The sequence below is a fragment of the Cyprinodon variegatus genome, unplaced genomic scaffold (assembly GCF_000732505.1).
Source record: "Cyprinodon variegatus isolate N-32 unplaced genomic scaffold, C_variegatus-1.0 Scaffold370, whole genome shotgun sequence".
Classification (NCBI taxonomy): Eukaryota; Metazoa; Chordata; class Actinopteri; order Cyprinodontiformes; family Cyprinodontidae; genus Cyprinodon; species Cyprinodon variegatus.
The window spans coordinates 529,432-543,131 of NW_015150823.1; the positions used below are offsets into that span (position 1 = coordinate 529,432).

The 13,700-nt window shown below is 35.0% G+C and overlaps 1 long non-coding RNA gene across 2 annotated transcripts in view; it reads left to right on the forward strand.

The window, feature by feature from the left end:
- The window catches only part of LOC107092192, a 45,377-nt gene extending 32,559 nt beyond the window's left edge, over positions 1 to 12,818 (forward strand). For both annotated transcript variants that reach the window (XR_001481567.1, XR_001481566.1), the window contains exons 4-8: positions 4,163 to 4,369; positions 8,271 to 8,486; positions 10,122 to 10,205; positions 10,549 to 10,599; positions 12,535 to 12,818. This is a non-coding gene — a long non-coding RNA (uncharacterized LOC107092192). The remainder of the gene's footprint in view (positions 1 to 4,162; positions 4,370 to 8,270; positions 8,487 to 10,121; positions 10,206 to 10,548; positions 10,600 to 12,534) is intronic.
- The last annotated feature ends 882 nt before the right edge of the window (positions 12,819 to 13,700 follow it).

Genomic DNA, 13,700 nt, shown 5'->3' on the forward strand with positions numbered 1-13,700 from the left:
GGTTCATAAAGCGGCTAATAGGAGTCTTTTAGAACGAGCACATGGCAATAAAATAATAATAATAAAAAAAAGGAAAATTACATCCAAACATCTATTCTAATCTTTCACCCATCTAAAAGCCTCTCAATAGTTGCTAAAAAAAAAATCAACTATGGGGTTCAAAGGGAAATTCAATTAGGAAATAATCATTAAACTAAAAATTATGATTTTTTTTTTCCATATTTCTTTACGATTTGCTATTCTAAAGTTCATTCCTTCATGAAATCTAGAAAAATCGTTTTTGTTTTAGCATGGGAACTTTATCAAATTTAGGCCAATGAAAGATTTGATAGATTTATCTTAATGGTGCCAAAAAATGCAGGAGTGTTTTTCATGTTGCAGTAAAACAAAGAAATAAGGAAGGAAAGGTTAGTTTTTCAAATTAATCTTTTCAGGGTTTCACCTTAAAAATACACGATAGCAGGAAATCTTTATGCCTGATGCTGCTCGCATATTTATACTGCTATTTATGAGAAAACATAATTTGGGTTTAGGAAATCATTTCCGAACATGCGTTTGATTCCTGTGATATTTTTCTTGTTGAAGCATAATAAATGTAGAGCCATTCCTCAGAACGGCCTTTAAAAATTATTCAGACCTTAAAATTGTTCATATTCTGTCTTGAAACAACCACAGACCTCGACGTGTGATACTAGAACTTTGATAGAGTAAAAACAAAGGAGAGCATGACTGTGATGCAGGAGGTAAGGAAAGCATCGTCCACAAATTATTTTATACAGAGAAATCTGAATCATCTATTCCTCCCATCAGTTCTGATCTGTTTCTCTCTCCCTGCTAAAGAGAAGTTACCCCACAGCATGATGCTGCCACCACAATGTTTCACCATGATGTGACCAGGGTTTTCTACGTTTATCACTCTAATCCCAGTGTAAACTTTGTGGCTGGGATGGGAAATGTGGAGCACTTTAAGGTATATTGGAAATATTTCGAAGGACTGTTCTTCAGTTCTGCAGCTTGGAAAGAATTTACACAGCAAGAAAACAGAAAATAAATGATTAAAACTGAGATTTTCTATTAGAACCAAGGAAAAGAGCTGTTAGTTAAAAATATTTATTCCTTTAGGAGACTTTAGTGAAGAACTTAAATGTCAAACCCCCCCAGAAACCTTCAAAATATTTTCCTAGTTTATTCTTAAAAAGAAATATATATTTTTTAAAGCTTTCCTTTAGAGGTTTATGATAAATATAAATGACTTCTGTTCTGCTGTCGTTCTGGATCACAAACACTCACAACCGAGCTTTAGTATTTGAAGTTTTAGAGACGGTCAAATCTTCATACACACTGAAAAAAATTGGAGCACTCTTACTTAGATAACAATTTCCTTCAAAGAAATTATTTGTAAATTTCACTCAATAAAATCTAAGTTGATTTTATTATTATTAAACAAAGTAAATTTTACCACCAATTTCTCTTATGAACAAAAGATTAGAGAGACATACAACCGTGGACACACAAGGAGATTCTAGAGAAGCCAATTAACCTAACAGTCATGTTTTTAGACTGTGGGAGGAATCCAGAGTACCTGGACAGAACTCACGCATGCTCAGGGAGAACATGCAAGCTACATTCAGAAAGACTTTGGACCGGGAATTGAACCCAGGACCTTCTTGCTGCAAGGCAGCAGTGCTGTAAACTCTCATAAGGAAACAATATTTTCTATTTCTGACCTAAACCTGGTCAGAACAAACAACACCAAATTTATTCAAGCACAAATGCTTTGCTCCTGTTAAGATTGGAATTTATTTCAGTAGTTTTGTTAAAACTGTTCGCTAAGATAAATTAAATTGACTTGTTTTTTGATTGATATAGATTTACAAATGAATTGTACGTAACACATCAGATGAAAGGCGTCATTTTGAAGTAAATTCACTTCTATGAAAATTTGCAGTAAATTTTACATATAAACCAAGGTAATACTTACAGGAACAAAAAGTTCCTGTTTTTAGTGCAGCTCTATGGAGCACGGGGAGCCTTTCTGTCCGTCACCTCATTCTGTACGGTAAAATCTATCTGTTCTCGTGGGGTAAAAATGAAATGTTATAGTAAATCTATAATTTAAAGTATGTTTGTTGTTGAAATCAAAGCTAAAAAAAGTGAAAAAGATTTTTGACTTCCTGTTGGGACTTTGGGAAGCAGCAGGATTTAAAATAAAGTTTTGGTGAAGAAGGCCGGACAGTTAAGGCGACGCAGGAAATGATCTGAATGAATTATTGAGATATTTTCAGATCCAGAAGATCCCAAATGAACTGGAAGGGCTGTATTCTTTATGATTCCTCAATGGACCATTTAAAACAGACAAATATTAACTTCGTAACATTTGTTTCTCCTTTTATGACAATATATCCTCTTTACTCTTCTAAATCATCCCATCAAACTCAAAACGCTGTGCTCAAGTAAACATTTAAAATGCACAATTGTAAAGGGTTAAAATAATCATTGGCTTTCTTATCCTCTCAAAGTCAATAACTTGTGGATGGATTTCTACATTTACATACAGGGGATATATTAATTATTTAAAATAAAGATAATAAAGGTAACAAGAAGATGAAGAATCTAAAATATGAAAAGATGTTTAAATGTAAATTCCTCTCATGTCATTGGACAACTTTAAATAAAAAAAAACATCTATAAGAAAACATCAACATGTAAAACAAACTTTGACTTTTCATTTATCTGACTTTATAATTGACCTGGTTTTATAACTGATCTGGCTTTATAATGCATGGAGTGTGTATTTGTGCTTTTTGAATGAATTTGACAGTCAGCCATTTTGATGTGGCCTCTCTATAGACAGTCCTGTTAGCTCTGCTGCCAGCAAGTGACGTAGGAAGGAAAACGCTCCTGGGGAGGTTATTGTAAAGTCGTTTCTTACGTGAATTTTACAGCTTTCATTGTTCTTTATTTATAGGTAATTTTGGATTTGACAAACACTGCAGTCAGACAGAAAATGGCTGACTGTACAGCTGAAGGCTCAGAGCTCCACTACTGGCTCTCTGTTTGAGGGGAAATGCTGACACAAAGAGACCTAAAAGAAAAAATGAAATAAAATAAACTTTACTTTGAGAAAATTACCACAGAGTTGCATTTGAAACAAAAAATGTTTTCATTTTGTTTGTTGTTTTTGCTGCTATATCATACAGCCAAACTAAATTTGCAGTTTATATAATATTATTGCACATAATATGATAAATAAAAACTAGATAAAAAAAATTATATTTCAAAGAGAGGATTATTTAGATGTAAATAAATGAAAACCTGGATTGCTATTCACACACACCCTCTCACTCTTTTTCTCTCTCTCTCTCTCACACACACACACACACACACACACACACCTACACACACAAAGGATTATTTGGTTAATATTAAATGTTCTTATCACCACACACATAAAAGTCTTTAGATTCAAATGGAGTGTATAAATTAGTTTTAGAGATATATATACAGTACATTTGACACAAAACACATTTTTTTGTGCGAGTATAAGAGAAAAAAAGTCAAAAAGAGAAGCAAAACAAAGAGCTAAAAAATGTAAGATTTAGATGTAGGATTGTTTGAAATATAGAAACATAAAAGTGTAAATCAGGGTGCAGCTCATTGAAGGACTGGATTCAAACACACATTCAGACAGTATTTTTTTTAGACAGTGATTTCACTATTTCCTTATTCCTACAAAAAACAAATCTGCAATAAAATCATTTTGGTGATTCGTGCATTTTTCTGAATTGTATATATATATTTTTTTATCACATTAAATCACATTATTTGAGTGTTATATTTAAGGAGAAATATATGCGTTCTCAGTGTGTGTGTGTGTGTGTGTGTTCCTCCAACTTATTTTGTTTGATTCAAAATGTGTGTAAGGGTTTCATTGTAATCCCACGAACTCCTGTTTTACAGCTTAATAAAGTATCTTTTTGCACATATAAATATTTTACATCTCGGTCTCAACTTTGCCACTTTTCTTAGGAGACCGTTCATTTTGTATGTCACAGTTGTGGAACAGTGTGTGGAGAAAACAGAAAGGAAAACATGATAATATATTATTTTCCAGCGTTTATCTGAACCCATAAATGTTTCTGTGTGTGTTTGTCCATTTTAGGTCAGAAGTTATGAATTCAAGAGGAAAGAACCTGGAAGCTTTCTCATTGATAAAGCAGGAAAGAAGAGAAGGATCAAAGTTCCAACTTAGAAGATGAAGGAAGCTTCTTATGAGCTCAGCTTTCTGCTTTGTTTCTATCAGCAGCTGAAGCTGAGACGGTTCAGCCATGAGGTCTGCGCTGAACCAGTCTGATATCAGGATGGAAAGGTAAAAACTCGAGTGATCTGGGTGTGAATGAGCTTCATTCCTCTTTACATATAATTCAAAACCAAATTTCTGTTCTTGTCAGGATGTCTCAGTTTATAAAAAAGAATTTGGTTTTGTAATTTTTAATAATTGCAACGTTTGTTTGAGGTTATAACCTGAGATTCTGCGGGGAGACCTTCTCTAACTGTGGGAATTTGAATGTTTTCCACAATTCAGCTGCTGTAAAACGAGATCAGATTATTGCGGATTGATTCCTCTGATATTTATTAGGTTTTTTTCTTTTACTGCAACAATATCTGTGGGGTAAATCCTCTCCATAAGGTTATAATTATTCTCCCAGTGATGCATTATCCACTGGGGTAAAAAAAAACTTTTCTTTACACACAACAATCTTAAATGAGAAAGAATTAAGTTTTAAATGGTTTTCATTTCAATCATCCTCACTTAAAAAGTTCTATGAAAAGTTTTAGTTCAGTATTTTTCTTTCATAACAGTTTAGTTTCTTTAAGGTGTTTTTGTCGAGTGTTTTTACCTCAACTCATAATGTGTTAGTATTCACGCCTTGAAAAATGATTTTGAGTGTATTATTTCTCAACTAACTTATCTATGAAATAATTTTTCATTGACACACAAATCAAAGGCTGCATTGTCATTTTTTGAATAAATCTGAGACTTTTTTAGGTTTTGTCTGGAAGGTTGTCCATTAATGAACATGAGTGGTGCAGTCATAACGTTCACCTGAGGAAATGTATTTACTTTGGGCTTTTTTTAACAGATGTTTGCTTTGGAAACATAATTAAAATAAAACCTGAATCATAGTTACATTAACTTTTCATCAATAGACTTTTTATATGTCAATGTTTCCTTTACTTCCTCCCAGAAACAATGATGAATCCATTTAATGTTCCTCTGAAGGACGGCGCCTTACAAAATAAATCCCACCTCTTAATATCTTTGTATGTTAAATAGTGAACTTCCAGAAACTTCAATGTATTTACTGGGATTTTCTTTTTTGTCAAACTGAAAACTGGGTATGAGTTGTGTTCTGAAAGGAGAATAAAATCAATTCATTTTCATATTAAAATCTGAAAATATGAATCTGTTAACCCTAGTTAAAACATAAACAGTCGGATCCTCTAATAACTAAGTAGATCCCTTCTGTGTGTAATATCATTATGGAGCTCGGTGGTGGCAGCATCACCATGTGGGGTTTCTTTTCTTCAGCAAAGATTGGGAAGCTGGTCAGACGTGTTGAAGAGATGAACAGAGCTAACGATATAAGCTGGGGCTAAAGGCTTAGCGTCTCCAGCAGGAAAAGGATTCTTACGTTTAAACCAGAGCTTCACTGGAATGAAGCTTTTTTTTTTATCTCATGGAACACTGCAAAAAATGAAATATAAATAAGACCTTTTTTTCTTAAAGTAAGAGCATTTTTTCTTGAATTGAGGAGGTAAGTGAGACACTTTGCTAAATGGAACAAGAACATTTACATTTAAAATAAGAAAAAAACGATTGCAATGTCTTATTTCAAGTCCAAATGATCTAAAATTAAAATGCTCCTTCCATTGGCGAATCATTGTATTTACCTGCTCAAATTAAGGGTAGATACATTTAATTTAAGTCATTTTTACTGATTTCTACATCGTTTTTTGCAGTAAACAATTTAGTTCAATCCGAGAACCGAGTCCTAAAATAAGTTTGTGGAGAAAAATAAAACATTCCTATTCCCAATCCTTCCTGTCTTATCTGACTGAGTTTGAAAGCCTAGAACTTGAAAAAATTTCCATCTCTTATTATGCAAAGAAAGTATTGAGTCGAGAAAGGCTGAATGCAAACACTACTTTTCTCCTCTTTATGTGTGAAATCTTACGAAATTCCTCAATGTTTGCGGTTGTGACTTGATAAGGAGTAAAAAAAAATTAAAGGTGCAGGTATATTTTTGGAAACCTCTTTATGTTTGTGTGATGTATTTTTAAGAGTTTGCACCTGCTGACTGGGATGTTACATGTTGACCTAACAGAGTTAGAGAAAGGTTTAGATGCTATTGGGTCTTACTGAAATTTTAAGCATGACTAACGCAAATGTTAATCAAACACAAAAGCTACACTTTACTCTATTTTCTTCTACAGAATGTATCCATTTATAATTTAGATTCTGGGAGTTTTTGTAATGTTGCATGACAATCTAACAGGTTTGCGTGCATTTTTTTGAAAATTGTCTCTAATTTTGTGTGGTAAAATACATTTTTCAGCACAGGCAGATAGCTTTTGCATGAATTGGAGGATGTGTGTGTTTTTTCAGTCAAATGCAGCAGCTCCTAATTTGCTGATCGTGCTTAAGAAATGTTGAACCACACCGGATGATGTGATATTATCTCACATAAAAACTGTGAAAAGTGGTAATTAAATGTTTACATGTTTAAAAACACAAAACAAAACAAATGATTGTAAAAATATTTACACACACTCAGATCATTTTCTTTTTTTGTTTTGTTTTTAAATCAAATTAACATTGACCAACTAAAATTAAAAAATACAAACAAAATATCTAAAACATTTGACCTCTGTCACAAAACTCTCCCACCTAAAGACCCTTAAACTGGGAAAGTGTGTGAGTGTTCTGCTTACCAAAACAAAAAGCTGTGAACCATTTTTTGAAATGAATATACATGAATGTATGAAATTAACAAATTGGTGAGAATCTAAGCAGTTTTCTGTTGTCAGAAGTTCAGCTGTGCATTAAAACCACATGAAGTTCATCTTAACATTTATAGCAAAGATGCGCATGAACTGTAAACGTAACAATCCTGGGACTATTTCTTTGTTTCTATGTGTGAGGAAAATGCTGTGTGGGAAATATTTCAGCTGCTCGTTAACACAACTTTCTGTTTTGTGTTATTTATTCGTTTTCTGTGTGAGATGATCTTTGCAGTTTGAATTTACAGAGAGCTTTGATGCTGTAGATATGACACCGGATGTAAAAACTCAAAGAATGTGTGTATGGAAGCACGTTTTGACATCGATTAAATTAATTAATGGCACTAATTAAGGACTTAAAACTAAAAAAGAAAAAAACAACCCTGGAGTGTCTGGAAGTCAAAAAGTGTTATATTTTCTTTACCGAAGCACACACAACTTTCAAAAACTTTCAGCATATATCTGCTGTAATGTTTAGTCACTTTTGGTGACTTTCCTTAAGTAAAGATGAGGCTGATTTTAATCCGAGAATATTGGCTTATTTTAGTCCTCAGGTGGATCAGTGTCAGGAAGTAAGTAGTGGGAATGCAATGAGCAACTATTAAGTGTGACAGATTGAGGAGGTTGCCTGGACCTGAGCAGGCTGAAAGATCTCTGAGGCTCACATGTGAAAGGAATGGTGGTCTCCTCTGGTTCTCCAGGACATTATAGGACGTTATGAGAATCCACACAGATCTGCAGACAGTAGTTAGAACTGGGATAATCTGGCAAGGGATGGACAGCGTGAGGGGTGGGAATGATGCAAACTCAGCACATCTGCATTATCTTGTGTTTGGTTTTATGAATTATGTTCATTTTACAAATGTGGTAATAAAGGCCAGCTCTGCTGGATCTTTGGTTGTATTGGAAGCTTTGTACTGCAGAGGCTGATGTGCAACTGTAAGAAGTCTACCCATAAAATGAATCCAAGTTTTAGATTTAGTGTTTGGTTGCATATGTGAATTTTTAAAAGGAAAAGTCAGTAGTTTGAGATTTATAGTGAAACAAAAAAGTTTTTTTTTATTAATCAACACAGTGTGTTTAGTTTCATTTTGATGTTTTTTTTTTTTTCAAAATAAAAAAGTTTTTTCCTTGATTATGTGTGTATTAAATAGTCCATGGATTTCATGACTTTAATGTGTTTTTTTCTATATTTTGGGTTTTAGGAAAATGAGGTGGCATGAAGTAGTTACCAATGCAGCAGGTGAAACAAGAAGTGGAGGAACAGGATGAAGACAGATGACGACTGGGTGGAGGTAGCAGGATGGGTGAGCTAAGAGGCGAGCCCACACCTTATTTCCATGGGCACCACCCGAAACCAGGAAAGTCAAGTTGGAGCAGGACCCAAAAGCGCCCATGATGTCTGATCTCACAAAGGCAAGGTAAATGGGCGTGACTCGTGGATTGAATGTAAAAACAAGCATGCAAAAAAGTATGAAATATTATCATTTTTGATTAAAAAAAAATAGGGAAAGTAAAAACAAATTCAAATTGTTATAGTTATATGGATTTAAGGTGTTTATATTGGAAGCAAGGAGGAAAAAAGGAAACAGAAAAAGGTCCCAAAGTTTTGGTAAACTGCTTGTTTAAAATGAACTTCACTTATAGGACACAAACATTAAAGTTGTCATAAATGATGGCGTGGAAAAGCCCCCATCATGCCCACTGTATGGCGGACAATATGTGGTGCTGTGGGCCTGTTTTCTTCCAAATGCCCTTATCATCACACCAGGGTGGCCTATAAATCAAAGGTAAGCAGGAATCACCAATGAGTCTTTCAAAAAAAACAATAAATAAGAGGAATTTTGCCTTTTGGGTGCAGTTATCTTGAAAAAAGAAATAAAAGAAGCACAACTGGAGCTTAACATTTTTAGCAAATTCGTAAAAAATCTCAGCCTATTTAGAGTCCAGATGATTTTATGAAAATCTGATGGCAGAAGAATCAAAAAGGGTGTTTTAATCTGAAAAGTCTATGTCGATAATATCTAAAAATATAATTTTCTTATGTAAATGACTGAGTGGAAACCCTCCCTCGTCAATTTATGTTGTTCTTTAGCAACTGACTCTTCATTACCTGCCTAAAAATGTTTAGTGGATAAATTAACTTGCTGCAATTTAAATAGTGAAGATAGGGAAGTCAAAAGGAATCTTTAAAAATTGAGGTGAGGATCTAATCCTTAGACAGTAGTAACAGAGGCTGGTTTTCAGGCCAAGTTGTCATTTATTCCATTCAGTCACCAATAGATGCACCCACTAAAATTTAGCTTTTTACTTTCAGCTTTCCTGCACAAAGGATGTTAAGGTTTTTTAAAGAAAAAGTTATTTTGGAAGATATGTTTTGTAAATCAAAGCACTGTCTTTTTGGTGATTCACTAAAATCATTCTGAGACATGTTCCTCTTAATTTAGTCTCAATGGTAGACATGAAGCGGGACAAGAGAGGAAACTTCTAAGATACGAGGATGAAAAGCAAATATCAAGATTTTATTCTATGCTGCTTTTTTTTTTTTTTTTTACTAATTCTATTCATAGAAAATTTGAAACAATCTGATAAATTCAAACTAACCTACTGGTCATACAGTTATCTGTAAAATGGGCATTAGCAGCAATATGAAAAAATACAGCTAAGATTACTGATTTAATTGTGAATTGTGCAAGGCATGCACCCTCCTCAAAAACTGTCTGGATCAATACATAATCGGTTTCCTGCACAGCGTGGATGGATTGACAGGAATCTGTGTTTATTTCATGTCAGGAGGCTTTGAATTAGTTCGTTTTCAGCTTCTTGGTGGTTTTGCTTTAGTATGAATTTATAGACCTGAAATGGGAATGTGTGAGAAGCGTCTCCAGAGTGAGCAGCTCCGTGTGTGTGTGTGTGTGTGTGTGTGTGTGTGTGTGTGTGTGTGTGTGTGTGTTGCTGTATGTCTGGGGATCAGCATAGCAGTAGATGTAAGTCTGTCCTTTTTAGCTTGTTTGGAAAAAGCAGCTGACACGTTTTCCTTTTGTTTGTGTGTTCAGGATGAAGCACAGAAGACCAGTCCTCCCCCCATCATGCTGAGCAGCTGCACACTCAGCTCTGCCTCCTGAACACACACACAACAGGTGTGTATCAACTGGTTTTATCCTTAAATAGAACAAAAAATAATGAACTTTAATTTATGGCTGATTGTATACATTTAAAATGAAACGAGACACACTTTTCAGGTAAAAACTCACGAGGAACCATCCTTTATTCTCTTCCTCATTTAATTTACAGACACACACAAACACACTGTTTTTATTTATTATACATAAATTAATACACTTAAGTATCTATTAAGTCGTATTTTAATAATTTATAATGAAGCTGTTAGGCTCCAAAAACGCACCAATTATGGTAAAACTATAGACTAGAAATCTGTGAAGGATGATAAGCATACATGCGCTGCTCTTTTTCTGTCCTCAGATGAAGCAGCTGTCACATCGCAGTTCTCTGTCGGATAAAACACCACTGAAGGTTTGTAAATCAGTAAGTGTGACACCTGAGTCTGTAAGTTTGTTGTGGTTTTCTCCCTTCGTTTGTCCTCCTCGGTGAGCCGAGAAGTTGGAGCTGATGGTTGTTTCATACAGGAACAACATTGTGCGTAAATAATCCACGTGTGGCGCACATTAAAGCTTAAGGAGGTCCGGAATCGCCCTAGGCTCCTGCGTAAAGGATGCAGGGTGTGACCGCTTCTCCGACTGGTTTTGGGAACTCCTGCACAGATCAGAGAAAAAAATAAAATAAAATAAACAAACCAACAAGAATTTATTTTTGATGAAACTTTGCTGTTGTTGAGATCTTTCGACAGCAGACCATATTTTTTTTTATAGTTTAAGAAAATGTGGAATTAGTGTTTCTGCCTATTTTTCCAAGTCGTTAAGCTTTAGTTATCCTCGTGTGTGTTTCTGGTTCTGCAATATTAGTTTAAAAAGTGAAAAACAAAAAGCGCAGCCACAGCCCACCTGCGCTGAGTGAAGTTAAAAAGAGGATGGAGGATTTGCGGGTTCGTTTTTCCGCGCTCCTACTTTCTATTGCCCTGAAAGGCGCGTTTCAGCACCGCGGAGCGGACAGCAACACGCAAGGAGGGGAGGGGAGGGGGGTTATCTTTAGGAGGAAATCTGAAACCTGAAGCCTTTAAATCATGAACATTTAAAATATAAACTTAAATATTCCTAACAAAAGTCTCCCATTTGGTTTCTACAGTTTAACTTTGAAATAATAATAATAAAAAGTGTGTGTGTGTGTGTGTGTGTGTGTGGATTTGCGTGTGTATGGGGGGGCGAGGGGTGGGAAAAAGTGTGTGGTTGGTAAAGAAAGACAGGGCGAAACTTTCAAGGTTTCAATGTAAAGAATAATTATTGTCTGCAGTCGATACCACAGCAGACATGTGTTTAACACACTTAAAGACTTAAAAAAGCACTGTTTAATGAAACCTATAAATCGCCTATTTTTAAAAAAGTAAAACATCTGTTTTTGTGTGCGTTTTGGGTCTTGTAGCTCTCATTTTATTTATGCAACATCATTTGGAATCTGTGGTAAAAAGATATGAAAAAGTTTAAAGATTACCTTTTTGGATAATTCTCCTGCTCAAAAAACAAACAAACAAACTATGAAAAAAACAGACCCGGTTTAGTTTTCTGATACAAAATGCATGATGGGATATAAAAAAAAATAATCCACAAATGATATTCAACCTTAACAGTAAAAAAACCAACATAAAGTTAATTGGCTTTTCCCACTAGGCTTACCTGCAGAATATATTGCTGGAAATGTCCATGTTATCTTCATCTGACAAAGTCAGCAGCTCTTGATGGGGTTTGACAAACTCTATGTTTTTGTTTGTGATGGTAGTTAGGATGGCTGGTAGTTATGGTGGCCATCTTTACTGTAGACCTTTAAATATAACAATTCAATGAAATGTTGTTTTTACCTTCCTTAACCTCCTGCTAGTTTTTAAAGCAGCTTTTCAATTTTGGCTCTGAAAATACATATTGTCAAGTTGATTTGAGTGTGTCTTCTTTGTTGACTTATACCAACACATATTTGATGTACATAAAATCTATGTTTCCCATTTTAAGGAGCCAGTAACAAAAATGTGGCTACTTAAACGCTGCTGGAAGTATTAGTTAAAGGGAAACATTTGGAAAACAAATTTTGCCGTTTTTATATCTTTTATAGCTATCACTATTAATTTAATTAGAACATTTTGTTGTTTACACAGGGTTATTTTTTTTCTCAGTCTGAATATGTTGAAATTTAAGGTGGATCTTTAAGGTGAATTTTTCGAAGATAAATATGAAGTCTTTTTAAAAAAATGATGAAGGTAAATTTGAGTGCATCTGTATAGATTTAGCAGGACTTAACATCATTGATAAACAGCATTTTTTGTTTTTGTTTGTGTCTCTACAGCTGTTTGGCAGACAAATCATGGCAGTGATCTGAGGCCGGATTCCCCTGTTTGCAGTGTGTGTGTGAGAGAGAGCATCAGAGTGAGTGTGTGTATAACAGCTGGATGCTCATTTTCTGTCTTCTCAAACATGTAACATTTTTCTTGGCTGTGCAACATTCCAATCATACTGTATATTGGATCTGCTGTGTTACATATTAAATATAAAATGCAGACCCTTTTTAAACCTGTATGTTTTCCTCATTATTGTACTAGAGCAGTCAGTTTGTGCCATGAATTATTTATATTAAAGATGACATTTGTGCAAATATTTTTTTCTAAAAAAAAAAAAAAAAAAAAAAAAGCTGATTTTTTTTCCCCTCGTGCATTTTGCTGAATTTGTTATGAAATGTTTATACAATTTGTTTCTCCTTCCTCTCGGATGCCCGACGATTGTGTCTAATTTTGCGAACAGCAGCAGGAACATTTTTGAGGAGAAACACCAGTTTCTTACTCTCACTGCTCTGCAGAGTACACAGCAGGTTCTGCTGGGAGCCACAGAGCCTTGGTCTGGCTGCATTTCGTGTTTGGTTTGCCCGGTTGCCTGGATGGATGAGGGGGGAAGACATGGAGCATGGCGGCTTGCAGGCAGATAGGGTGTGAAAACAACAAATGAAAAACTGTTGCAAACATCCTACTATAATGCTGCTGATTTTTATTGTGAAAAAATTAAAAAGGTGACATGCTTTGCTGACGTGTAACAAGTTTTTTCTATGAACTCGTGTGGAAATTTTAAACACTCTGTGAAATAAAAGCGATGGAAATTTACAAGCCTGAATGTTTATGTAACACTCACACATCACCTCAATGTTTTGGATTGGGGAACTCACAACTGATGAGTAATATCGCGAGAGCTCTGGCTGGTGCGGACGGTGTAGAGCTGGGGTTTGTAGTTTTTTCTATCTACTGAGCATCTAAGGCTGATAAGTGCAGGAGAAGCGGGAGCAGCAGCATGTGAAGGGCGCTACATCATTCTGAATCTAGATGCCAGGATGCTTACATGCACCTGTTTTCACATTTTTTGGTGATTATCAGCATTGCGATGCAGACAGAATACCTGAAATAGTGGGGTGAGTCATGCTTTGCTGACCTCACAGACCGGCGTCACTTCAGCCAATGGGGGGGCTTT